Source organism: Monomorium pharaonis, chromosome 10 (assembly GCF_013373865.1).
Source record: "Monomorium pharaonis isolate MP-MQ-018 chromosome 10, ASM1337386v2, whole genome shotgun sequence".
NCBI classification, from domain to species: domain Eukaryota; kingdom Metazoa; phylum Arthropoda; class Insecta; order Hymenoptera; family Formicidae; genus Monomorium; species Monomorium pharaonis.
The window spans coordinates 6,882,398-6,909,018 of record NC_050476.1 but is presented as its reverse complement, the minus strand read 5'-3'; the positions used below and the strand labels follow the sequence as shown (position 1 = coordinate 6,909,018).

Below are 26,621 nucleotides of genomic sequence, written 5' to 3'. Positions count from 1 at the left end.
CCGACCACTACCGGCAACGACGACGACGACGACGACGAGGATCGTCGCGGGGGTGCGCCGTGAGTCGGGGAAATAAAAGGAATCCCTTTTCATCGGCACCCACGATTTATCTTTCAACTCGCTTGTTTTATATCCAGCGTTTCGCACCCTTCTCCGCGGCAACGTCGTCGATATTCCGAGGTGAAGCGATCGGCGTTAAAAATTAGATAGGTCGCAGCGACCCCTCCCGCGCTCCTTCCTTCCGTTTCCCTTTCGCGGCCCACGAAATCGATGTCGAGAAAGAAGCCGAGTAGAGTTCTCCTTTCTCCTGTTGGGGAAATCTATACAGATTCGATGTACCGCGAGAACTGCCGTCTCGTCTTGCGGTTTATAAATATATTGTTATAATATGAAGTTAATATCATTTTATAATGTTGTTCCTGGATATTTGATCCCCCACGTTTCTCTCTTCAGTCTTTCTCGAGACAAATGTTACGTCGCTGGTACGTTTTACATTTGCATTAGCGTCTATCGCTTTGTTACATCTGCGCAACTTCTAATCGGTTCCGATTCGCACGACCGAAATCCACAACGTTTGATCAATTTCCATAATACACTTAAATTGATCCTTCACCCAACGGTTGCAGCGGGCGACGCAGTGTATCCTTTGGTATTCGATTGAATCGCCAATTTGTCTAGCATTATATCCAGGTCTCGCTGGGGGGATTGAGACGGGATGGCGGAAAAGGATGGACGATCGGGGTGGGACAGGGGAGGGAGGAAAGGACAAGACGAAGGGAGGAGGGCAAAGGCGGACCGTGCGTCTCCGAAGGATTTCGTGTATTTAGGATAACAAGCTGCTCCGCCCCCGAATTGGTATGCAGAGACCTGCGAGTAACTCCTTTATATTGACATATCGTCGAACGTGATCCAAATACATGCGACATTATACCGAATTGCGAACAAAGCTGCCGTCGCGGCGACCTCCTCGTCAAATCGCCCGTGAATAGAAAACAAATCGTCCGTGTGAGGCAAATTCCGCGTGTTCCTCCGGCTACAACCGCTGTACGTGTGTGTGTGTGTGTGCGCTCGCGCGCGAATCGATTATGTACGAGTCGAATTCGTCTCGGTCCGTTTCCATGCGAAGAGAGCGTTGGTCGAGCTCGAAATTCCGCTTGAAATTCAGAGCTTCCTATCTCTGGCGCGCGAGAATAAATGTCACGAGGATGCTGTTGTATTCGAGGAAGCAACAACGGAAATTGCACGGCAACTTTTTACGCTATATTTTTTTTATACGTTACTCCTCGAGGGCTGCGCGTTGCACTTTCGTGAAACTCTTATCCCGCTAAAGTTACTGTGATAAAAATTATCCCCCCCATGTAGCCACGTGATACGCGAGGAGTTAAAAGGAACGGCGAGACGGAGGACGGTAGGTTAGGTCCTTTACGCGATCCGCACCGACCAAATAACAAAGTAACCGAAGATGGATATCCGTTTCAAATATTCACGCCCTTTTCGCGCCGCGGCGTGAAATTGATGCGTTTAGAGACCCCTTTACTGGTAGGCGGACAGTTACGACGGCATAAATATTGCCGAGAGCCCTGCTGACCACATGGCACAGATACGGCCCTGAATAATATGCGGTGCCCGCATACGTGGCCTGCGGGGTCTACCGGAAAGCTTCGTCGAAAACTGCGACCGAGGTTTCCCTCTTGCCAAACGCGCGGACCTCCCTTTATCAATTCTTTTATTTCCGCAAAGCTCGTTATCTAAAACGCATCGATTGTATCTAGAAAGAAAGCAACCTCCATAAAGTTCGAGTTACGATCTAAGTGTACGTGCATACAATACATTTTTCACTCATTTCATTTTCCATTAGAGAAAATAGAAAATGGAAAAATTTTCGAATAAACACGAAGCTACGATGCGAATGATATCCGTTGTACGTAAGATCGTGAAATATTTTTAGCGCCGCGCGTTACATCGCGATAAAGCAATTTGCCAGCCGGCGTCCTGAGAGAATCTAGATTGCATTCCGATGCATCGCGGCTTGCAACGCCATACTCGCGCGTCACGCGCATCTCGAGCATCGCAAGCGAGCGAGCGAGCGAGCGAGCGCACGGTGACGGTATTTGTTCAGGCATTCCGGTAGGAAATTCTAGGCGACTAAGAGATTATTCGCGGCACCCGTTGCGTGAATATATAATAGCGCGACGTGTTTATGTATCCAGCTATGACAGGCACTTCCGTTTCCGTCGAGCGCTCTTGACTTCGTTCCGTTTCTGAACGCGTAAATGTGTTTACGTACACACACGTGTGCCGTATACCGATACACATCACACGGCGCAACGTCGTCCGTCATTGCTTCGTGCATCATGCGTAACGTCGGTGGTAGCCATCACCGGCGGATTTCCCCGGGATATTTCAAGAAATCGAACCATATCGGCACAGAGAGTTCGACATCCCCGCGGAGGGGGGGGGAGGAGGAGGGAGAGGAGAGGAAACTTTGCTAGGACTCGAAGAACTTTCGAAGAGGAAAGTTTAACTGGAAAACTAAGTAGCTTTATGCAGCCCGTTGGGGTACCTATCCTCTGGGAAGTTAACGCTGAGAAATACAACACTTTGCATTTTTAGCAAATCTATAAATATTTCAACGCGAAGGTAGACGCGCGTGCTATTCGGCGTCGAGAGGATGGGAGGAGAGGGAAGGGGGAGGGGGAGAGGGAAATCTACAAACTTATTATTATTTAATACTCTTCTTGAAGCGTTAGATATTAATTAGCGGGATGGTTAGCTATCAATCTTGATTTAAATTTTACATCGCGCCCGCCTGCTAATTATTCCGCAATAATTAAATATTTCACGCGCGACGATAATTATTAACACGCAGAGCGCATGAATATTAACAACGAGATTGCCTTTTGACGCCGCCGTGCATAATTAGCGGGAGGTATCGCGACCTTGAGGTATTAAATCCGCCATTAGCGCGCCACGTCACGTCGCCGTTACTAATTCAACTTTAATTTCTACGATTATTTTCAACGCGTCGGCACTGCTCACCGACTGCCATTACGGGCGTCCATTTATTTCAACTTTTCCCGCCGTCGCATTTCCTGGCTACCGTTCCTCCCCCTCTCTCCCCCCCCTCTCCCTTTCTCTATCTCTCTCTCTCTCTCTCTTCACCAATTTATCGGCTTCTTTCGGCGGTCCTGACCATTAGCTTAATTAATTCGGGTTTTAGGGTTTCCGACACCGCGGGCGCGGCGAGCCAAGTCAAAAGTGTCAAACCGTCGGACGGCGCTCTGAAAAATGGTGCGCCCGGGGTGTTAATTGTCTCGAACACGAATATCCTTGAGGGGCGCGCGCCACCGGTTTGCACAACACTGTGATCGCCATCTGTTCCGTCAAGTGACTCTGCACGTTGCAACAATGTTTGTTCTCCCGGTTTACACATAAAAACCACGCACGGGAGAGAGAGAGAGAGAGAGAGAGAGAGAGAGAGAGAGAGAGAGAGAGAGAGAGAGAGAGAGAGAGAGAGAGAGAGAGAGAGAGAGAGAGAGAGAGAAAGAGAGTAGCTTACCGAGCTTATCGGCATCGGCGCGCACGTAATTATGTTCTCTGTCTTGTGCAAAAAAAAAAGAAGGGCTGCATCTAGTTACAGTAATTATTCGTGATACAATTTACCCCGGCGGGAAATATTTTATAATATGAATGCAAACGCTCATATTCGACGTTCTCAATTTTATTTTGAAATGTAATCTTTTTACATGTACCTTTTTCACACACATGCACTTTTACACACACGTAAATTCAGATAATTTATTAATTACGATTTTATATTGCACGCTGCCGCGTACGTTCTGTCGGAAAATAATGTTTTACGGAAACACGGAAAGTCGACATCGTATTATTCGAATTTTTTTTTTTTTATCGTTACAACTCTTTCTCAGAGAAACTAGTATTCTTTGAGAGGATGTTCAATCAACTGTATAAAAGTTTAAAAAACTTTGTGGGGATCAACGAGAGAGATGCTCTATCGCGCGATTACAAGCCGCGGCAGCTTTCTTTCGCGACGCTGCTTGTACGAAGACGTAACTCGCGCACGGCATCTGCAATATCTGAGAGCAGCCGGCAGCAATGGCCGCAACGGCTAGAGAGATAAGCGTTAGAATCCATCTACATTGTAATGATTTATATAAAGCGCGTATAGCTACCATCCCTGCAGGTGTATACGTCCACTGATTAACGTTGTTAATGCGCTGGTAGGTATATCGTGCTGTTATGCGAAGGTTTATCTCTCGCTATTCCCCCGCATGCGTTTCCACGAAATTTTGTTCCGCAACCGGACGCACGTACGCGTAATATACGTAGATCCTCTCTCTCTCTCTCTCTCTCTTTCTCTGTCTGTTACTATTTTATGAATGTGTATACGCATGCTAGAAATACGCGCGATCGATGCAGCTTTTGCCATTCGACTGAAGAGCGATACTCTTTGTACTTTCGATTGTTAAGTGTCTCAGATTGCAGACAGGCTTTTTGCACGCGTCTTGTTTCCGTCGGAGCTCTCGAGGCGAACTCGCGAACTCGCAAACGGCACACACAATAATAACAAGTTCGATCGCGTTGAGCAAGGAGTAAATTATAGTAGTATATTTTCTGACTGTGATCTATGTTTTCCCTCGATAAGAATACGCCACGTAACAGCTATACATATATATTCTGCAAAGTCAACCTCGCGCTGCATAAGGGCTTGCTTTCTTCATCGTAAATATCTCGTGTGGCTTTGCCGGCCCCGTTGATTCTATATACAACCTCCGTACGATGTATCTACGCGATGATTTCGCTATTGTGCTATCCGCTCCGTTCACAATGGCATATTAGATATTTGTCTGTGCAATACGCGTGGAATCCTCGTGTTCTTGATTTAAAATACTTTCAATTGAAACTTATATTGTGATTAAAAAAAAAAAAAAACCTGTGTGTCGTGTCGTTTGCTTTCATCTTTTATAGGAAATCTACGAAGTGTAGACATTTTATTGTAGTGATTCCCCAGTAAACTCGAGGATGATAGGCGTTGAGAATAATTCGCCGGCGTGGCTCGACGGCAACACAGAGAGAGAGAGAGAGAAAGAGAGAGAGAGAGAGAGAGAAAGAGCCTTTTTCTCTCCACCCGCGGCCTATGGTATATCATTGGCCCGGGCTGGGCGGAGTACCGCGCGAGGCTGGCGCCGGCAGCGATAGATACCGCTAATTATCGATCGTAAATAACGTCGCGGGCCGCACGGCAGCCCGATCCTATCGGTGCCTCGGCACTCGGCATCGCCGAGATGTGTGGCTCACCCCGCAGTTCCGCGACGACCGCGTCGGATGATATAGGATATGCGCGTTGCCTCGGAACGCCGGGGTTGGCCGGCGAAAGAGAGAAACGGGAATGAGTCCACCGGGCCCCGTTCGCGCGGTCGCTCTCAGGGTGGCTTGGATATATTACACGTGACCGTGGCCGCGCACGGTTATTACGAGTCGCGCGGTTGTAATTGCGGGCGAGGTGGCACACACGGCAATGCTCCCGGTCTCTCTCTCTCTCTCTCTCTTTTTCTCTCTCTTTCTCTCTCTCCCGCATACCGACGCGCGCAACGTGTGATTTGCGCTGCGCTGCGCTGCGGGAAACGCGCTGCGCCGCGCTGATCTGCGCGAGTCCGCCGGCTGGCTACCTGGCGCAAGTCAAGCCCGTACAAGTCGTGGTCACGAGCCACGACACGCTCGGCCTCCGCGTGATTCCCAGCTCCGATAATGGCGGCCACTTTCACATCGCGCGGCGAGAAAAGCCGTCGTCGCAGCGGCAGCCGAGGGAAGGATTTGCGTTCTCGCAAACGCCTAGTTTCTATCCAGTACATTCGCCTGGAGAAAACTGACTTGGTTTTTTGCGACCGCTCGTGCCAGTTAGGATTGCTCTGCTTCGAGAAGGAAAATTTCGATCGTGTCGAAAACTACATTATACTACTTGGATATATCCATCCGATTATTGTACATATATTTTTTTGAGGGTCGCACGTAAAAGAAAATAGTATGCTTTTATATGTAGAAATTGCTTAAAAATACTAGATTAGCGTTCGTCCTCTTCATTAATATCTTTTTCTTTAATATTCTACTTTTAAGGATTTTACATACTAAATTTTCAGAGGGCTTTAGATACTTAAAAGAATTCATAGAAATAGAATTCTTGAGCAGCCACTGTGCTATATATATGTCGCAAAAAAAAAAAAGAAATTTAGCCGGGTAGAAAGCCCGGCGCGCAATGTCAAATCAAAGTATATAATTGGGCACTTTAGTCTTGTTACACATCCACGTCGGGAGGATTAAAATCTGCGGTATGGAAATTAATTGCGCGAAAGTAACTCGTCGTCGGGCTGGGGGTCCGCGCGCGATGCTATCGGCTCTCGTTTAATTAAAATCCGACCTAATCGCGATACGTGACATCCCCCGCGACGTAATCGCGCCTGCGAATCACGCGGATCGGCCGTCCTCTGGCCGATCGCTAGGAACATCGGTCGTACTAGCGGGGTAGCTCGCTCGGTCTCGGCCTCTCGCCGATCGCGGCTCGATTTGCAATCGACGCGCCCGTCTCCTCCGACGCTGCGAATCCGGCCGCGGGGCATACGCCGCTGTATCGATTCTTGTTTTGATAGCGTTTCGTGGTAGTTTCTTTGAACGGCGCGCACAGCACGGCGGCGAAGGTTCGATGGACTCGAAAACGTGGAGCGCGAAGCGTTGAGAACGCGGGCATTGTCGACGGGCACAGCGGGCCCGTCGTTCGTTCCCCGAACGTACGGGGGACGATCGTCGGATGACCTCGCGATAGTCCGAAGCGATCGCCGATCTCGATACGGGGAGAGGACTGTCGGTAGGTTGCCTGGCCGACGTCGGCCATGAAACAATTTTATTAGCTATATATAATCGCTCGATTGTCGCTCGGGAATAAGCCGCGTCGATAATTATAACGTGGTAACGTCACGACTACGTCCGCGACACGACAAAGAGGCTTTGAATTGTCCGTTAAGGAGCGATTTTAACCGAGAAGCCCTCCCCCCTTGGCACGCGCTCCCATTACCGATCGATCGACTCGTTTAAGCGACAGTTTTGTTTCTCGCGAATTATTCCACAGAAACTCCAAGCGGTACAGCATGCCGTTTTAATTACGCAATGATAATATCGGTCGGTTGTACATTTCTCTTTAGAATGAGTTGCACGAGTTTCAGCCAACTGGGTTAGTAATTTTCTATTCCCGTTCAACGTGCACAGAAGAAAAATGCAATTTTCTCTTCTCATCACGAATTATACAATATTGTTGCACTTTTATTCAGCTATTTCATTTTTGGGGGGGGAGGAGGAGGAGGAAACAGTTACTGAAATTACCAACTACCGTAGGGTTATAAACCTTCTCTGTGCCGTCTAGTTTCTCCGCGATCAAACAACGCTCCTCTTTGAGGCAAGATCGTTCCATTCTCTCTCCCTTTCGTGCCGCGAGCCCTTCCCGCGCCGACTGCGCTGCAGTTGACACCTTAACGGCAACGATATTTCCTTACGTTCGCCAATTCCGATCCCGGCGATTTCCTCTTTGGTCGTTGAGAAAGAGGTCGGCATTCTCCTCGAACGGTGAATGGATTCTCGTAGAGGATGGCAGGAGGGAGAATGCACGCGCCCTATCATGCGGAGTGATATCGCGTTACTGCGACGGCCTTTGATCTCGCGACACTTACAATTTTCCCGACCGGCGATACACCCTTATTTCGCGTTTCGCCACGCGAGTTCTAATGAGAGGCTATGGTCGCTGCTTGCCACCCTCTCCCGTCCCTCTCCCCGCCGCCCGACCATCCCCCGCGCCACGGGCCTGTCGTAATCACAAGGCATGATGGCTTGTTCTGGTGCTGGTGCTGCTGCTGCTGCGAGCCACCACCCCCGCTGCCATCGACTACTTCGTCGTACCGTATTCTCGTCCCTTCTTCCCCCGTTTACCCCTCTTGTGTCGCACCCTGTCCTCTTTCGCCATTACGCCGTGTGAAACGTTGATACGGCGGGCGCGTTAACGGCATCAAACGAAAGCGCGATAACGCTCTCGGGAAAGAGGTCTGTAACTAAAGTCGTCGATTTCGCGAGCAGCTCTGTGCAGAGCAATCCTATTGATAGAAAGTACCGGGGATTTTGTTTCTAACGATCGCCGTCATTACCCGTGAAGTTTATTATGCGAGTAAAATCGTTTAATACGAGGATCACTGTCACTGAAACGAGGAAGACAGGGGAAAAATATGTACGAATTTCTAATATTGTTAATAAATATTGACAATGATTTCAAGTTTAATTTTTCTCTTTCTAAAAAATAAAGATAGATCTGAGATAGGAAATTATTAAAAATTCCCTCAGCATTAACCCTCCGCATTCACATTTATTTTTTCAACCTTCGTTTACACCCATTCTGGCAATTTTCAAACAGCTGTATCTTTTAAAATACTTATGCTAAAATTCTGAAAAAAATCGCGGATTAACTTTAATGTTTATAGAAAGTATTTACATACTTTCGATATTAAAATTTAAGAAATTTTATATTTTAAAAAATTATTATATTTCGCGATTAAAAAAAATAGTTTTTCCAGTTTTTCCAGTTTTTTTCCATTTATTTATTACCGCACTTAAAAGATACAGAGCGCTGAATTTTCATTTATGGGTGGTAACCACCCAGTATGTATGCGAATGGTTAATAAATAAAACTACTGTATAATTAACTGTGCACTAAATTGAATGTTAAAAGATTTTATCAACAGAATATGAAGAGGAAAAAAATATCTTAATAAAACGATTCCAGATATATTAGTAATGTACTAACACGTAGTCTTTGTATGCTAGTCTTCTTACCTTTAGCGGAAAGCTATTAAACGATCGTTCCTGCACGTCCTCGAAGTTCGATGTATCTTTGTTTCGAGATCTCTCTCGCTAGTAGGTAGATATATATCTCCGCTCGAAACGTCGGGTGGTTTTCTCGACGAGAAGAAGAGGCTGCCACCGCGCACACACGTCGGAACCGTTGCTCGGAGCCTCGGTGCAAATACAATAACCCTTTATTTGTTCCCCTTTCCTCGCGGGGCTGGCCGTGATTCAACAATACTCGACGTGTAGGCGGCAAACATCGCCGCCTCGCCGGTCACTCGCCCCTAGCGATTTTCGCGAAATTCACCAACGAGTCCGCGCGACGAAGGATACGGGGATAAAGAGTCCGCAGAAGCACCAATTGTGTACGTAAAGGTTCTCCCACGCCGTTTTCCTCCTCTCGATGCTCGAAATACAGTTACTTATCTACATTTCAAATTCGGCACAATTTTAGATATTTTAGTAACAATTTAATCATTGATTCTCTCACGCGTAAACAAAATTGAAAAGGAAAATGCACCCCTGTCTATTTCTCTTTAAATTGTTACTTTAATGAGTTGCGATTTTGCTCTACTTTGAAAAATTAATAATTAGTTCCTGCGTTTTTATCGAGTGTTTGATATATTCGATAGTGTGGAAGAAGCTTGATATCGATGAAGAACGACGATGGAATTATCGAGGGGGTGGAAGCGAGAGCACGTGCTAGAAAACTCGGAAGTGACGATGAAAGAGGGAAAGAGAGGGGCATAGAGATAGAGAGCGAAGAGATCGGAGAGAACGTTGTTGGACACAGGGCAAACACTTCAGGAGATTGCCGCTTCTGCGTTGCAACGTCGCCCGCCTGCGGAAATCCTTACTTTCCCCAAAATCCGTAAGCTTGCTGAAGGGCATGGATTAATTCCCTCGAGTTGTCACGTGCTTTGTCCTTCGTGGTGGCTGATCGCTACGATTGCCGAGCGTCGATGATTACTCTTGCCGCGGCGTATATTGACATTAAATTTAATGAGCAGCAGGAAAGCGTATAAACCATCTGACTCAATCAGAGTTACAAATTTAACGATTCAAAAAGTGAAGATTAACATTAATAATATATATTGTGTAAGATAATAATGTTTATATATAGAGCATAGATGCAAATTGAAATTATTTATTCGTTGACGCTTTCAGCCGGCACGAAATTAAAACTTTCTTTCACGGAAAAATTGTTGCCCTCGTATAATCGCGAAGACTCTTCCGTGTGCCGCAAGTTTTTTTTCTTCGCAACGTCGACAATATTTTCGTCTCGTTTTCTCGAATATAATATGCACACCGAGGGAGGATCTGTCTCAGCCGCGGCCGCGCGTTGGCAGCCACGGTCTTATGCAGGTGGAATGTTAAGAACTCGTTTGGATATATCCTTAACCTCCGTGCTGATTCTGCGCTTCACGGGGCCCCGGGGGAGGATCCCTGAAGGAGCAATTAAGCCTGAAGTGTTTCCTGCAAGGTGTGACTCGTAGAAACGCGCGGACGGGAACGAGAACGCCGGCCACCTGACACGACCGGCAGAGAGAGAGGCGACTTCTTGCACGTCAAACGGTAGTAATTCAACATTTTATTCGAGGAGGATGCAATATATTCATCGGACTGTCTACTTACGTCGGGTCGACGCCCGACTGGTTATGGCAGTCGCGTAACTGTAATCTTATACGATACTTTTCGGGCTTGTACGATCGTTCGGTCGCGTTCTCGCGCTTCGGACTCTTCAACCAGTTTTTTTCTCCGGCGCTGCTAGTCGATCTTTTTCTCTCTTTCTCTCTCTGTCTCTCTCTTTCTTTCTCTTCAATCCATATGCGATTTTTGGCCCTGTTCTCGCAGCCGATGCACTCGAGGAAGTTATCGATCATCGATGCAGCGCGAATCATTAACAATGGCAGACAGATGTAAAAATACAGATGAACGCAGAGACAGAGGAGAAGAATTTAGGATAAAGTAAAAAAAATTTGAATCACCAGAATCACCGCGATTTTTATTTTGATGTTTCCGGAAGAATGTGATGATTTTGTATCCAACGAGGAGTCTATATTGTAATCGGTATTTCTATTACTTTATACACTTTACAGCTAGCTTTTCGCAGGAGTGAAAAAAGCGTCACTTTTTATCGCGCAGTCGGAAGGATGCACATTCTCTCTCTCTCTCTCTCTCTTTTTCTCTCTTCGCCACTTCACACATATTTTAATACCGCGCGGTAGAATCTTCCGTTGTATCTACCTTTTTTTCAACGGAATATTCAGTAATCGTGAGAGATTCAACGCGCAACACGAATACGTCTCGCGGTAGTGAATTTCTCGGCGCGATGGTCACGGTGGATAATAAAACAAACAGGCTCTCTCGGCCTATTGAAAAAAAAGGTGCAACCTGCCATGCTAGGCATTTCGCAGTTTGCTGCCGTCGACGAGCTTCGCCTTCTCCTCCTTCTCTTTCTCCTTCTCCTCCGGGATGCCGCTTAATTGCGGGAATAATAATCTCCCGAGGAATTATAATCGCGGAGGTGTCACGTTGGCGAAACCTTTCTCTCTCTCTCTTTCTCTCTCTCTTCTTCTCTCCCTCCCACCCCCTCCCTCTCTCTTTCTTTCTTTCTTTCTTTCATACATCGCAGTACGAATGGAGATCCTCGAGTGCGCGAGAAGGTAGAGGACGTGGCACAAAAGAGGGAATTGAATTAAAATCCGGCCCGTCATGCCTCGGATAAATTCGAATTAATTAAGCGGTTTCGGCCTAGACTTTCGAACCGTTCGTTTTTTCCGTTTCTCATTCTCACCCGTTCGCTGCTTCACTCCGCCGTCTCGACCTTGTGTCTCTCCCGCCTCCCCTCTCCCCCACCTCCCCCTATTTCCCCTACTTCAGCCCCGATCTGTCTTTATCCTTTTCAATTTTTTGTTTTTCACTCGGAGGCTCCGTGGCAACTTAAGCGCGGGAGCCATTCCGGTAGCTGATGGGTTAATTGAGAGCCGAACTAGCCCTCAGACACAAAAGGGCTTTCATGGACCAACGAGGCTGCGATGCCGGATAATGCTTCGCGATATCCCTTGTTGCCTTTCGCCGTTTAATATCGGTGACCAGTCTCGATTTTTGATCGGCTCGCTATTAATCTATTCATCCATACTGACGTGTTTAAATACCTCTTTGAACGATTTTATATTTTAATCGATTTACATTTATGACATATGTTAAATATCTTTTGCCTTATATATTATTGCAATTAATCTAACGAAGTCGTAATACAATAATTATCGTGCAAAGTGTATTCCGCTCCTAGTTGCGTATGGAGAAATGAATGTTCGGAATTTTGCTAAACTTCTCTTTTCTTCTTCTTTTTTTTTTTTCATACCAACTGCTAGATTGTTCGAATAGAAACTAGCACTATTGTACAGTCGCTAAGTACTCGGTAAAATTTTGCAATGGGTCGCTGAAAGCTGCAATAACAGCATGAATATTTCATCTCATCATGAAGCACTCGAATGCCGAAACCCCTTTCAGCCGGCCCCCTCACGCCGACCTTCTTGGGTCATCGGCGTCCGTCAATTGTCTTCAGAATCGTCTCGAATCGCCACGTCCTTGAGGCTGGTCCCGATGCCCACTTGAATCTCGCTATTTCCGCAGCTTGCCGCAGCATCCGGTAATGAGACCGTCCTCGAATCAGGTTCGTGGACCAGTTCTGGTTTCGGCGCTATGTTTTCTTTTCCTTTTTTTTTTCCTCTTTGCCGCAGCACCACTTCGGCGGACGATGGTCAGTGGATGTGGCGGTTAAGTAACTGGTTCGTTAGAATGTTTATTTGCTTATGGCTCTTTTGTCGGGGCTGCGACTAGTGTTATGACGACCTGTTACCGTCCCCAGTTTCTCTGCGCCGCATATGTCCCCCGTGGGCACGGGGGATGCCTTTCAACAGCTCTCGCGCGCTCTCCCCCTTTTAAAGTTCCACTTATTTCCTCAAAGGCGATGACACAGAATTTGACGGCGATTGATACGATGCCACGGGGACACGCGGCGCTTGCCATCGTTGTCGCGAATTATTTGACAAATAACAGCATTACGGAATTCAACTTGACAATAAACAAGTTTAATCGCGTTCGATTACGTTTCTAATATCTGCAATTGTATCTGTACAAACATTTTTGCCGTTATTCAATTATTTATCAATCAACTAATCAAGATCCTTTTAGTGATTCAGCGCTTATTATATATATATATATATATATGTATTCCGATCTCTCATAATTATCGCTACATACGTCAAATCAAGAGAATTACATACCTCCTTCGGTTTTATCTTACCGATGATTCATCTTAAATTACGGACAACACTTCCACGCGTCTTAAGTGATTGCCTGATAGGATTTCGCACCTCCGGTAAATCATAAGGATTTGCATACTCGCTGCCTCGCTCATGCGCTGCCATCGATGCCACGGATTGCCTTTTGAGTTTATACTCGAAAAGCGCCTAGTGATATCCGCTTCTCTCGCGTTCAATGAGCGCGGAGAGGATTGGATCATTAGTCAGTTCGTGTCTAACGGGCGTATCGGGGAACGCGCTCGCATTAGAGGACGGGATGAAGACGTTTCGGGTAGTGGAAACTTCTTTCATCAATTATATCGTCGACGTGCGGGACAGTAGCCGTTCATTAAAAGCGTATATACGCCGCTGCTCGTTGCACGAAGAAAAATACGCTAACGATACCGCTCGTGAACGTGTTCTGAATGCCGCTCGCGTTCGCGCGCTTCACCTTGTGTATTCGTAATCCCCCCGGCTCTACCGTCTCTGATTCTCGGGTACGAACGCGGCCGTCTCGGGAATAATGCAAAGTGTGGAGTCACCCTGCGGATGGTAGTCACACACAGGTATCGCTTCTGCTTCTTATTTATATAAATGACCAGCGCATAACTCGGAGCACCCGGCGGAGGACTAACGCGCGCGCGCGCGCGCGCGCTCGCGCCTGTTTCCACGAGTACGCGCATACGTGTAACGCACACAGACACGTACACGCACGCGTGCACGTATACACGCTCCGGCTCCGCGTGTTGACTCGATGATAAATTAATTGCGGCGCAGAACTAATGTCACGGTTAACGGCGAGATTTCACTTCGCTGCCTTTCGCAATCTATTTCCAGCCGCGGGATGAAGTAACCTCGCGCGCCTCTCCGTTTTCTTTTGCTAGAAGCGTGACAGGGATGCAATACAAGACTCTGGCTGGCGTCTCTGATTATATTTTGTCGAAGGCAGGGATACCTCGTGACGACTAGTGCGGCACGCTGTTGTGATTTTTGGGAGCGACGATTTTAAATCTGTCGCCTGTTTGGAATGCCCGTGCACGCCACCGGCGACCGGTCGCTCGTAAGTTTAAACGACGTGGCGGATGGATCGGTTATGGTGTTCATTGTTGACTCGTCACGGCTTTCAAGGGGTGTCTTCCTGCTTGAAAGGACCATAACTTGTCACGTGGAGCCCTTGGACTACCGTGGCTCGAGGACTGCGCTCATCTCTCCTTCTCGGCTAATTGAAGACGGCAAGTCTTAAATACGCGTTATGTTACCAAATTACAACAAAAAAAATAAATTTTTTACAACGGGAGAACGATGTTGTGTTTTTTTTGTGATGTATCCGAAATTATTTCACGAAATGAGAATGATGCGAAAATTGTGTAAAAATAATTTTAAAAAAATTCACTCTTTCTCTAAATATATCTTCAATATCGTATATTCTAATATCGTTCCGTTACGATATATCTGACGTCTTCATTCCAAAGAGTTCCCTTTTCGCGGTGATGCTCGAAAGACTCGTTTCTTCATCGTACGTATCCACCCTCGAAATAATAGGTCGCTGAACCATAAGGCTTGGTTAACCCCATTTACTTTTCATTCCCCGAAGAAAACCCCGTGTTTCTTTTGTCGAAAACAATCGTGCCGTCCTCGAACATAAATGTATATCGCGGTTCGATGGGGATAGCATCGGAACGATTCAGTGTTTCTCAATCAGTTTTAAAAAATTATTTCATCCTTATATATTTTGTAATATGCTTTCTTTATAACGATAAAACTTTAATATTTAATTAATAATTTAGATCAGAAAATATTGACACAGGAAGCACATGTAATCAAATTAAGTAGACGGCGGCCTTAAACCTAAAAATCTCTGTTGAAAGGTCAAGAAAGATAAAATTATGTCTCTTTCAAATTTCCGCGAGGGTAGTCTCCATTTTATTCATGGTGCGATAGATCATGCTTATTTTCGAGGGAAAAAAACCTGCTCGCGCATTCGCAATATATCTGCCTCTTTTTTTTTACTTTATATTCAGTCTCTGGACGCGACTCATGATCGAGTCGATTGTAATCAGAGCTCATCGAAAATCATCCAGGATCTGACTGGGTGTATGGCTGGTAACCGATGAATATTAACCAGCAAACAGCGGTGCCGCCACCCGAACGAAGCGCGTCGTACCAGGGGGACGGACGGGGATTGGAACCAAGGGGGCGAGAGTGGACCGCGTTAGAGTAGCGAGTACCGGGAGTAGGAGGGTACATATTCATGACGTTAACGAGCCTCCGTCGAACGTTTAATTCCGCCAACCGCCTGAGTTGGGTTAGGGTAACTCGCTCGGCAAACACGAGCCCTAACTAACCGTGCATCTCTCGGTCCTGTGCTGCTGCTTTCTCCCTCCCTCCCTCCCTCTCTCTCTACCTCTCTCCCTCTCCTCCCCTCTCTCTCTCGCTCTCTCTCTCTCTCTCTGTCCGTGGCTGCGTTTCTTCGCTTCTGGCCTCTGTCCTCTGTTTGTCTTTCTACATCAAGAAAGAACGGCTCGTGCACGCTTGCTTGTCACGCTGATGAATGCAAGTATTCCGGAAGTTCATGCGAACAGCATCACTAGTCATCGTCTCTAATCAGCGAATTCGGATAATTAAATATCTTGAAGGTGTATTGCGAGTATTCTAAATTATATCTAAGTATAATGGACTTAATGCGAATTAGTCACTGATTCATCGATAGAAATAAAGATACACAATAACACAAGTAATTGCCGTTTATTGTTATCAGTCGCAAATTTGTCTGTTTGTAATTGGTAAGTCTGTGTGCGAGATGCATATAGCATAAAGTTTAAATTACGAAAATGATTTTAGCTTACATGCGATGATCAGACATTACCTGTTCCCTATAGATTATACAGATTATAATATGTATATATCAATTTCTTTATATTATATATTATATATACGCGTACTATAAAGGTAGCTAAAATCACGATCCGTGAAAATTTAGCTCAAATCATAATCCGGCTTGACTGCGGAACGAGCGAAAGAGTCGAGTCGAGGGAGTTAATACGTTTTGCATCGATCAGCCACGTCCTGCACTCGATACTGCGGAACACTAATACAACCAGCGTCGGGGATGACCGAACGCGGTTAACACGCGAGCTGGCAACGGGCGTGGGGGCTGAAAAGGCGCCACCCCATGTTACATTCCAGCGATCGGATATCTGGAGCCCGACTTCTCCTCCCGAGACGTCTTACTTATAATACCGTGGGTCCGACCATGCCTCGGGTTAACGTGTTACTGGAGTGACTTGCAACTTGGTAATTTCATCCCCGGCGTGGTGCCTCTCTTTCCGTCCATTTCTTTTTTTTATTTTTTTTTTATTTTACGGCCCACTACCTCCATCGCCATTATCATCATCACCACCATCACCACCATCATCATCATCATAATCATCATTATTATTATCATCAGCATCATCAGCATCATCATTATCATCATTATTATCATCATCATCGTTTTCGTCGTTGTGTTCGATGTCATTCCTGTAGACAGAACGGTGGAACGTCTTCACCAATACATCTCAGATATTACCGCTGTCTACGTAGAAGAGAGACAGGGAGGAGGACGGAACCGTGGTACCGTGTTTGCCTACAAACAATCCTCTTTAACGTAACCTCGGTCTCTCATATGCATTTCCTCCTGCCGTCTGCTTCTCTCGCGACGCGATCTGTCCTTGTTCTCGAGACGGAGCCGGGTGTTAATCCTTCGTCGGGATAGACGCCCTAGGAACACATTTTCCCACGTAAGCGCGCGTCCTCTCACCGATTCATTGTTCCCGACGACGATTGCCGATTCGACCGGATTACGCTCGATGCAATTGGACGAGGTGCTTCGAAGTCCTCGGCATATTCTCACGAGATAACGAGGAGGATGGCCTTTCCTCGACCTGCAGAGTCGCGCGAGTGGAGACTCTCGTTTTACCGGCTCTTACTCTTCGTCGCGGATTATGCGCGTTTCGTTCTGGTAAGCGTAGGCGTAACAGCGACCTGACCCAGCCGTTTTAATGCGGATCAACGTTGGATTCGTGTGTCGATGGAGATGCAGCAGATATCTAGGATGCATTTTGACAGGCCGACCTTTTGTTTTACTCGTCGGGATGATGATAATGATGACCGAGGTTTTTTTCAGGGCGTACAGGGCTACACCGTCGCCGTTCATAGCGCGGCATCCTCGTTGGAATACAATATGAGACGATCTAGCGTACATCATCCGCGGGTGGTGTTAGTGGCGCCAGAGATAATCCACGCGATAGTTTCCCCTCTTTCTTCCCTCACGTCAATCAGGATTGGATTCGGTTTAGAGCTCTCTATAGCTAAACCAGTCAGATCAGAGGTGCTCAAACGGAATCGAATAGCCGCGACACGGAGATAGCCCGGGATCCTGCTTTCATTGTTTTAAAAATTCATCATGACATACGCCAGATAAACGTTTCCATCGCTCTCGTTCGCGCTGTGCATTTCTCGCGTCATCAGCGAAACATAACCATTACCATCGGGATACATGATGTATGAGCACATTGCTATATGAATTGTTATGCTTTATTAAAAAAAAAAAAAGATATCTCTCCTAATCGAAGTCCATATCGATTCATTTCTCGAGTCATGTCTAAAATCCAATGCGATCCGAAATTGAAGCTGCAGCGCGACTTGGCATTACTGTTGACGAATGAGAGCTTAACACACAGAGTACCAAATATAATATAAATTATTTCTCTCCGCGTACGTAATATACTCATAGACCAGATGTTCGCAATTCATATTTAATCGCGTTTCCCGGCACGCATTTGTAAGATTAAATGGCAAACAATCTAAATGCTATAATCCGAACGTCCTTCAGGCACATGGCACCGGGCGTACCTCCGGTTCGTTACGCTCGCGTCCTCCGCATCCACCGCGTCCTCCGCGCGGCGGTTCTTCTTGCGGAAAAGTCGCGGGCACGCATACTTACTTGAGCGATTCTCTCTCGTACAGCGGCCAGGCTCTAGGTCTGGCGTGGCGGAGGGTACTTAATGGCTATTTAATTCCTAATCCAGCCGCGCCGCCGGCGCTACTTTCACGGTAATCTGTAGCCCGTTGCCATCTTCCTCGAAAACAGAAATACGGCAAAGACGGTCTAATCCACCGCATCTGGGATTCATGAATCCCTCTGGCTCCTCCGCCACCGCCGCCGCCGCCGCCGCCGCCGCCTCATCCTTCTCCTCCTCCTCCTCCTCCTGCTTGCTCTTCCTCCTCCTCTTCCTCCTACTTCCTCGTCCGCGAGAGCGACGGCGAGAACTCCCTACCCGCCTACCCCGGTCTACCCAATCGGCCGGCGGCTCCCACTCTTCCACTTTGTAGAGAGCTACTTCCATATTTACATGGGAGGTAGTCGCAAAAGCGAAGTTAGCGCGGCTAAGCTGATTTAAGCATTCGTTATTATAATTCTTGGGGAAGCGCCGCGCGGAGCTAACCCCGAGAGAAGAGAGCTCTGTACTCTCAACTTCTCCTGCCATCGCGGCTGGGTGCGCAACTCCGGCAAGATCTCGATTTGCAAAAGGTCGCCCGCAGTCGGCCCGCGGTGTCCTTCGGCTCCGTTAATTTAGTATGCGAATTAGCCTGGACTTCTACCTCGTGACTCTTTATTTATGCCGTAGTTTATTTCCGTCGAGGAACCCCGCATTGTAGAATGTGCGCTATCCTCTACACCGAAGAAGATTCACTTAATTAAGTTCTGGGATGAGCGATACGCGCGCTCGTCGCTGATCTCACGATTCAAATCACGGTTCACTTTGTTTACTCGTACGGAAGACGAATGTAGAAATGAAATTAATAACGAGATTCAGGCGTCACGATGTATCTCGTCGTCTCGGTCACGCACGATTTGCTATACGTATTATTATATTTTTTGACGGATTCTTTTATTATTAATTAAATATATTAATTACTCCTTAATTATCATGCGATGTAAGAAAGAATGAAGTGTTTCGATTAATTCTAGGTTTAAAAAATGCTTCGCATTTACTCGAGCGGGTATCCAGAAAGTATTTTTTAAACACGATATGAATTACATCTTCGCGCGTGTCTCGAAATCGCTAGACTCGGCATCGGCACGGTGATGATTTTTTGATGAATCTCGTCGTTAGATGCTTTCGCAATAATTAGCAGTCGGGCAACACCTTTCACCCCTGTCCCGTCTCCTTGGCTCGCGTTCTGCACCTTGCGCGTCCTGAGCGCGATAATTAAGTTCGGTCCTCTTAGCACGCGCTCGCTCCTAGCCTAAAGGTATCCATGTCCCGGCGCGGCCCTGATCTTCCCAACTTCGAAAACCATCGCGCGCGATTAATTTCCCGCGATCCTCTGGGCGAATTTCAAGCCGCGCGATCGCCTTCGCCGCCTCGTCCGTCCGCACTCTTAATTAATAACTGACGCAGCTGCCCTAACGCGCTGACGTCATTACCTATCTTTTTGTCCTCTCTCTCTCTCTCTCTCTCTTTCTCTTTCGTTCTTCACGTGTCCTTTTTTTCTGCCCTCTCACCCCGACACTCCCTGAGATATCGTCGATATACATCATCAGCACCACCAACTTGGAAACTCCTAATGAAGCTGTGCATCGGCCATGCTAAGTTTACGTTCCAAGTCCGAGACGCGGAGACGGGATGATCGTTGTCGTCGAGACGAATGCAGCTCGCACCGTGAAATTCGCAAAACAAATGCCGCTCGTTGATGCTTCTGCTGGGCTGCTATCGGACGCGGTAACCACGTTTCTCTTTAGGGTAAAGGAACTCGCCGGAGCGTGGCTCTCGGGAGCGAATGCGAGCCAGTGGATGCGCGGTAATGGCGATAATGATGATGGTGATAGAGGCTTTATGGGTCTTCAGAAAAACTGACGGCGGAGCGCACGTGAAAACGTATGGAGCGTGGTTAAGCGGACTTGATGTTGAATGCCCGGCTTGTTGCTAAGTTAAAGCGATTGCCCGGGATTTGGCCGGGCGCAATCATAAGTTGCCATTGCGAGGTATCATTAGCGATTAGATTAGAGGAAACGTTCGTGCCTTTTCTGATACTAATATACCAACCTCGCTCGCTCGTGCGCGATGAAAGGTAACGTTTTATGATACGACGAAACGATCAAAGTATATGAAAATTATGAAAATGAGGACGCAGGTGCGACGTGTTAATTTAAAAATCGAAAAGATAAACGTCGCGTGGTGTAATCAGAGAGCCAAATATCTCATCAGAACGCGGTCGTGGACCGACGTCCGACCGTCAGGGATATCTACCTTGAGTCGTTGCGTTTTGTCGGTATATCGTGCCGGGCCGGCGCGTATATAAGCTTAGGCACCGCCGGGGCTCGATAACGGATGGCCGGTCGTTACGGTAAATGTCTCACTCGGGGCTCCGAACGTCTCCGATGGAGACCACTGGGATAATGATATTATTACGGCCATCTTGATTCTCCTGGGCCACACTATCATCATACGTCACCCGTTGCGCGCGCGGTCGCGCTGAATCCACGCCGTATTACGGGCATATATTTCCTGGCGTGTCCTGGCGCGGGCAGTTGCTTTTTGCCGCGCGGTTACAAAGTATGATGATCCCGGCGCGGACGTGCCTGTTGATGAAATCGTCAGGACGCCGCGCCGGCACACCTGATCGCGCGGCCACGGCCCTGGCTTTAATATCGACGAGAGAGAGAGAGGGGGGGCCCGGTGCCAGAACCAAATCGCTCGACTTCTTCGCGCGAGATGAAGCAATTTGCGCGCGGCGCACAGCCGCCGCAACGATCTCCATTCCGCCGTTCGTATACCCGCTGCCGACCGCGGTCGACCGTGTCTGATCGTTCGGGACGAGCGTAATTGATTAGCTACTTAATTCGGAGATGAATTCCTACGGCCGGTCGTCGCGCGAGCGCTACGTTTGATTATGCGGGAAACCGACTGCTTGGAAGATAACGCGCGCGGGCCTAATGATCCGTGAACAGGCAATCTTCGTCGGTTGCGTATATTTGCAGAGAGTTCACGATTTTAAGAGAAATCCGACACGAAGATCTGACGCCGAGCGAAAGCTACAATATATAGTTATTCTAAAACAGTAGGATCCGTTGATCGTACGATAATTTGATGCACGGGAGAAGTGCGAAGGTGTAAGCGCGGGGGAAGCGCAATTTTCGATCGCTTTGACGGATACGGAACGCACGTGTCTAAGGAAATGACCGCGTAAGAGCCTATTTTAATCTCATCACGTATGTAGACGCGAACTCTCGTTCACGCGATCGAGCAATTTAACACTCCGAAAAAAACACGAGAGGGCTTCCCGAGAGAAACCAGAGACAGGAAGGCAGAGAGAGAGAGAGAGAGAGAGAGAGAGAGAGAGAGAGAGAGAGGGCCCCCCTCCCCCTTTCTCGTGTAGCTTCAAATCCACGGATCAGAAGGCACGTGCCTTCCGCGCGCACGTAATTATCCGCACGAAGTGCATGCGTCAAGGACTCGCCTATAACGCTCTTCACGTTCGTATGCGAATGTGGGTCAGCCTGTTTATCAATCATTCCTTAATATAGCTTCGTATCCTCCCCTCTCTCTCTCGCCCCTTTTATCCGCCTTCTACGCTCTATGCTCCGGAGCTCCACGGGAAGATGCGTCGATGAGTGTATGAGCGCTTATTGTCGGTATTATTAAATTTAAATATGGACACCTCGACCACGCTAATAATACCTCTACGCTGCGCCTACCTGCCCCCCGATGCTGCTGTGATCATAAAGGATATTACGTATAGAGTGCGTATGATTATTGGGTAACGTAATTGAAAGATAGAAACATATTGTCCCAGAGGTAAATTCATTTACTTTAGTACAACGGCCATAATTTAAAAAGAAAGTACATTTTATTTTATAATATCATAGCTTGTGTCTATCGGTATGTCTAACATCTGTTTCGTATAATAATTAAAAATGTCAATTGTTAGAATTATATAATGAGATGTTTTCAACCGTATTTAACGGTTATAAATAGCAATGACAGGCAAGGCCGATCGAGAATTGATCTAACAATATCCTCGGAATATATTTAACCAATTGGCGTACTTAGTACTCCAGCGACGATGCGATTGATTCATCGTGCGGTTATTGATACCGTCGTTCGCGATTAGCAATAATGTATGACGTAAGTCCCTTTCATCGCGCTGCACATTTAACGGAGGCGCAGTTGGCGGACGCTTTTAGCGCACCAGGACAAAAGTCGAAGAGGCGACAAATTAACAAGCAGAGGCTGCGGTTTGGCTCCGTTGCCCATCGTAGAATCGGAATTCAAGAAGAGTGCAACGCGTCGGATAGAGAGAGAGAGAGAGAGAGAGAGCCTCGAAGAAGAGAGAAGAGGCGGACGTAGCCGCGGCCGTCAGCCTCAGCATCCTCTCTGATGAATTACTCTTCGTTGATCAGTAGTTCTCATCCGCTCGCTCTTTCAACAATGCACTTTTTTATTATACGATACGGGCAGCGCTTTGTCTCCGTTGAGAATCTCTGCCCGCCGTTGATGAGGATTACCGGAGCTTTCTGATATTGTACTTCTCGTAGCGATTCCTCTCCCAGATTGTAGTCACTATTCCCTCTACATATTGCGCATGCTGTTTTTTTTTCTTTTTTTTACGAACAATTGCTTAGACGTTTCGATTATTAGTGCAGCGTGATACAAGAATCGATACCAGTAAGAGGATTAGATTTAAAAAGTGAAAGTGACATATTGTCTTGTATTTTTTTTCACTGTATATATTAACAAATCGTAATTATTTGCTGGCGTTATTGTTTTTAATTTTAAATAACATGAGGAAATTATCTGTATTTTTTTTTCAATTTATGGTGTAATTTGAATTGTATTAAAGTTTCAATGCATCATTAATTAACCTGTTACCTACAAGACGGCTCGACAATAATCGCTGCTTTACTATATCGAGTCACTCGAGCGGCTCTGTCTGTCGCAGACATTTCGATAGATCGGGATGCACGGCGGGCCGCTTCAGAGAGCCACTGAGACCTCCCGATCAGGATCACCGGAGATGTCAGTCATCCTTTTGTTCCCCGATACCGTGCCTTTCCTATATCCTGTTTCAGGGCTCGCCGTGCAAACTCCCCGGCACGCCGCCGCCGTCATCGTCGTCGACGAATGACGGCGTATAATGGGTTCGTGCAGCGCAGACCGACTCGGGTAGTGCGCGCATCGGGGGAGGAACTTACCGATTAACTCATCTACCATGGGCATTGTTGCCCTCAATAAGAGGACACCGGTCGCGTTTATTGTGGGTATCGCGTTATTATACTAAGCTAGTCGCTTTTGTGCGGCGATATTAGTTTTCCGGTAGCCGACCCCCACATCGGGCGAATCGTCGATGTAGCCACTGGGCTGGTGACGAGACGAGACTTGATTCGGCCGATTTGCGAGTTCGATTTTATTTAGCTGCAAGTGTCTCGGTTGCGAGAGGTTGTATTAATTTACTGGCGCAGAATTATTCGGATTAATGGAGTTAGTATTAATAATTCGTGCGCCGCTGCAAAATACTTGTTAATTATGCATTAGGCTTTACGATTCATGGCACTGTATAAGCTTGGATTAACTGTCAGACTTCTTGATACACTACGCTGCATTCGCTTAAAATTATTTTATGTCTATAATCGCTGCTATCGTTATCAAGTTTCAATAATAGGTGATGAAATCCCATACAGAGATTTAAGCTAAACGTTTTACTCTACGCCGAAAGAAATTCGGACGTACGCTTTCCGCAACAAATCAGAAAGTAATCTGTCCTTTCTTTAGTGCAGGTATCGGCGCGATAAATCTACGATGGATGGACGTCGAGGTGTCGTTAGGAAAAGCTTTGATCGTGCGCTATTAATAGCGTTAAGGACGAAGAGTAAGGGAGCCACGATGGATCATCGCGGAGCTCGTTGAACCTTCCAGGGAACACGAACTTTTCTTTGCAGTAAGCACTTCGCCAAAATGTCTTTATTTGCTTGACATAATGCGACCGTAATTAATATACTGATGGCACGCGATCCAATTACCGTACTGACGGGAAAAGTTTAACGCTTTGATTTAAAGATCTATGAATAACGAAAGGTACAATTAACATTGTGTCAGCGTATTAGATTTATGAATATTTGACACGGTGGTACAAATTGAAACGTAGAATGACAAGGAAACATAAATAATCATGAAATATTTATGCAGCAATGCTCACGTAGCACAAATCGCCGTATTAGATTCTCTAAATTATCGTAATTGACTACAGATTAAATCAATTTTTCCACAGCATCTTGTTTCTTGATGTAAATCTGTTTTATTAATTAATTCCATGATATTTATCGCATAGACATATTGGTGTCACGTGGGAAGGGTTTGCGCAAATTTTTCTCTCGAACCTCAGAGCGATGATTCTACTTGAAGAGTCTTGGCGCATTCGATCCCGCGAGCGTGCAAACATCCTTCTCCACCCCGACGGTGTACGAGAGCGAGATGGAAGTCGAGGTGTATATACTCCTGTGCCGGATAAGTATCAAGTATACAGGTCGGCAGATATAGTCGGCCAGTATCGACCGGGTAGCCAAGTTCAACAGCCAATCCCCGGCTGCGCATTAAAACCACGCCCTTTATTTCGCGGTTGCATTAGCCACATCTCGCGAGCTGTATTTAAGTCAAGATGGAATACTTAGTTTCTTCCACTTTCATTCGCGACGGGGGAGGAGAAGAACCGTGAGATACGATGCCCCGTCGCTCCATGGGCGCCGCGGAGTTGAAAGCAGAGAGTGACTGCTTTTTTATATTATTTGCCGCTGCATGATGTCATCGAATTAACGCGCTTCTTATTGTAACTACGAGAAGAAGTGATTAGAATTAGATTTGAGTTTGTTGCTATAGCAAAGATAAACTTATAGTTACAATTTTTTTTTATCATGTTGCTATGTGCCCCGTGCTTACGTTAGATAATAAAAGATAATTAATTGTGACAGAATTGAGTACGAAAGGTCTACTTAATGTTCCTTTTTTTTTATACCTAGATCGGGTTTTTCTCTTTAGCGATGTTACATTGTGGGATTTGTTGGTAAACTTGTCTCGAAATTCTATCGCTGTGCGAAATTTGGGTAACTGCAGCGCGAAATTAGCGGTGTTGATTATTGTAGAGGCTATGCGAGTTGGTTATTCATGGGAATTTGATGAGAACGAGCCCCGCAGCAGTAATATACAAACACCAGAGCGGCTCGCTGACGATTAATTGAATTCATTTGATCGTAACGAGGAGGAATAATTACCTCTGACGCGCCCGTATACTAGTATTACAAATCATTTGAGAAAGTATCATTAAAGCAGCCGCAATCGTAGCAGTCCGCCCTCTAATGTTGGCGGCTTAACAAATCGCTTTTATTAGAATTATTACCAATATAACATAATAATTGTCGATTGATCACAAGGGAACATATACATATAATAGAACATGTATTTTTGTGTCCAGAGAAAACATTTTATTATGTGTATACATTTTTCATATACATCACCCGTCAATTTTTATCTTACAGAAAATTTTACATAACAAAATTTAGATTGAACAAATATTTTTAATTACGTGTTTTTAATATCGTAAAAAAAAAAATACTTATTCACATTGTTTACGACACTGAATTATTTTTCAACACGATGGACAAAGCGTTGCAACAATTTTTCTCACGAGGTACATCGTAGTATCTCGCGCGACGTGGCGTTGCCAAATTTACAACCATCAACGAATCCGCATTTACATAAGTAAGGAATTCGGTTTGCCGTTCGGTAGAAGTACGGGAAGGGGAGAGGGGACGAGGGTGACTCTCCGAGTCTCAGGACTCCGTAAAGGATATCGGGTAGTGGATGGAAGGTGTACGTCGGTGTAACGGGTCGAAACGAAGGAACAGAAAGCTCTCGTTAATGAGCTTCCTCACCCTCAAAGCTTTGAAAGCCGGTTACACTCGTCTTACTCGCCCCGGCGGAGCGAGAGAGCCGTTCAATTCAAAGCTTCCAGGAAATTATACGTCTGTTACCGTTCTATCGCGAGCAAAGGCTCAAACCCGGGGCCTAATAGCGGCAATATCGTATTTTAATCTCGGCTCAAGGAAGTGCATTTGTCATTCCCTCGTCGCACAAAGGCTACTCGTTTCAGAAACTGCAATCACCCGGCGAAATTATTCGCTGAATTCAACTAACGCGCGTGGCCACCTCTCGTGTAAATTGAAATTTGTTGAATCGAAAAATAAATAAATATAATCCCTCTAGCGCGATATCTGAAAAATCATTTGGACGTGACGTCAAGATTATTCTTACTCTCATATATTTAACAACGACACGCAGCAGTTTTCGTACAAATTAGCAATTTTTTTTTAATATT

The 26,621-nt window shown here is 46.3% G+C and overlaps 1 long non-coding RNA gene across 1 annotated transcript in view; it reads left to right on the top strand.

Annotated features, from left to right (window-relative positions):
* Window positions 1-25,220, top strand: part of LOC118647692 — a 37,041-nt gene extending 11,821 nt beyond the window's left edge. The window contains exon 2 of the long non-coding RNA XR_004964847.1: window positions 24,031-25,220. This is a non-coding gene — a long non-coding RNA (uncharacterized LOC118647692). The remainder of the gene's footprint in view (window positions 1-24,030) is intronic.
* Window positions 25,221-26,621: the final 1,401 nt, after the last annotated feature.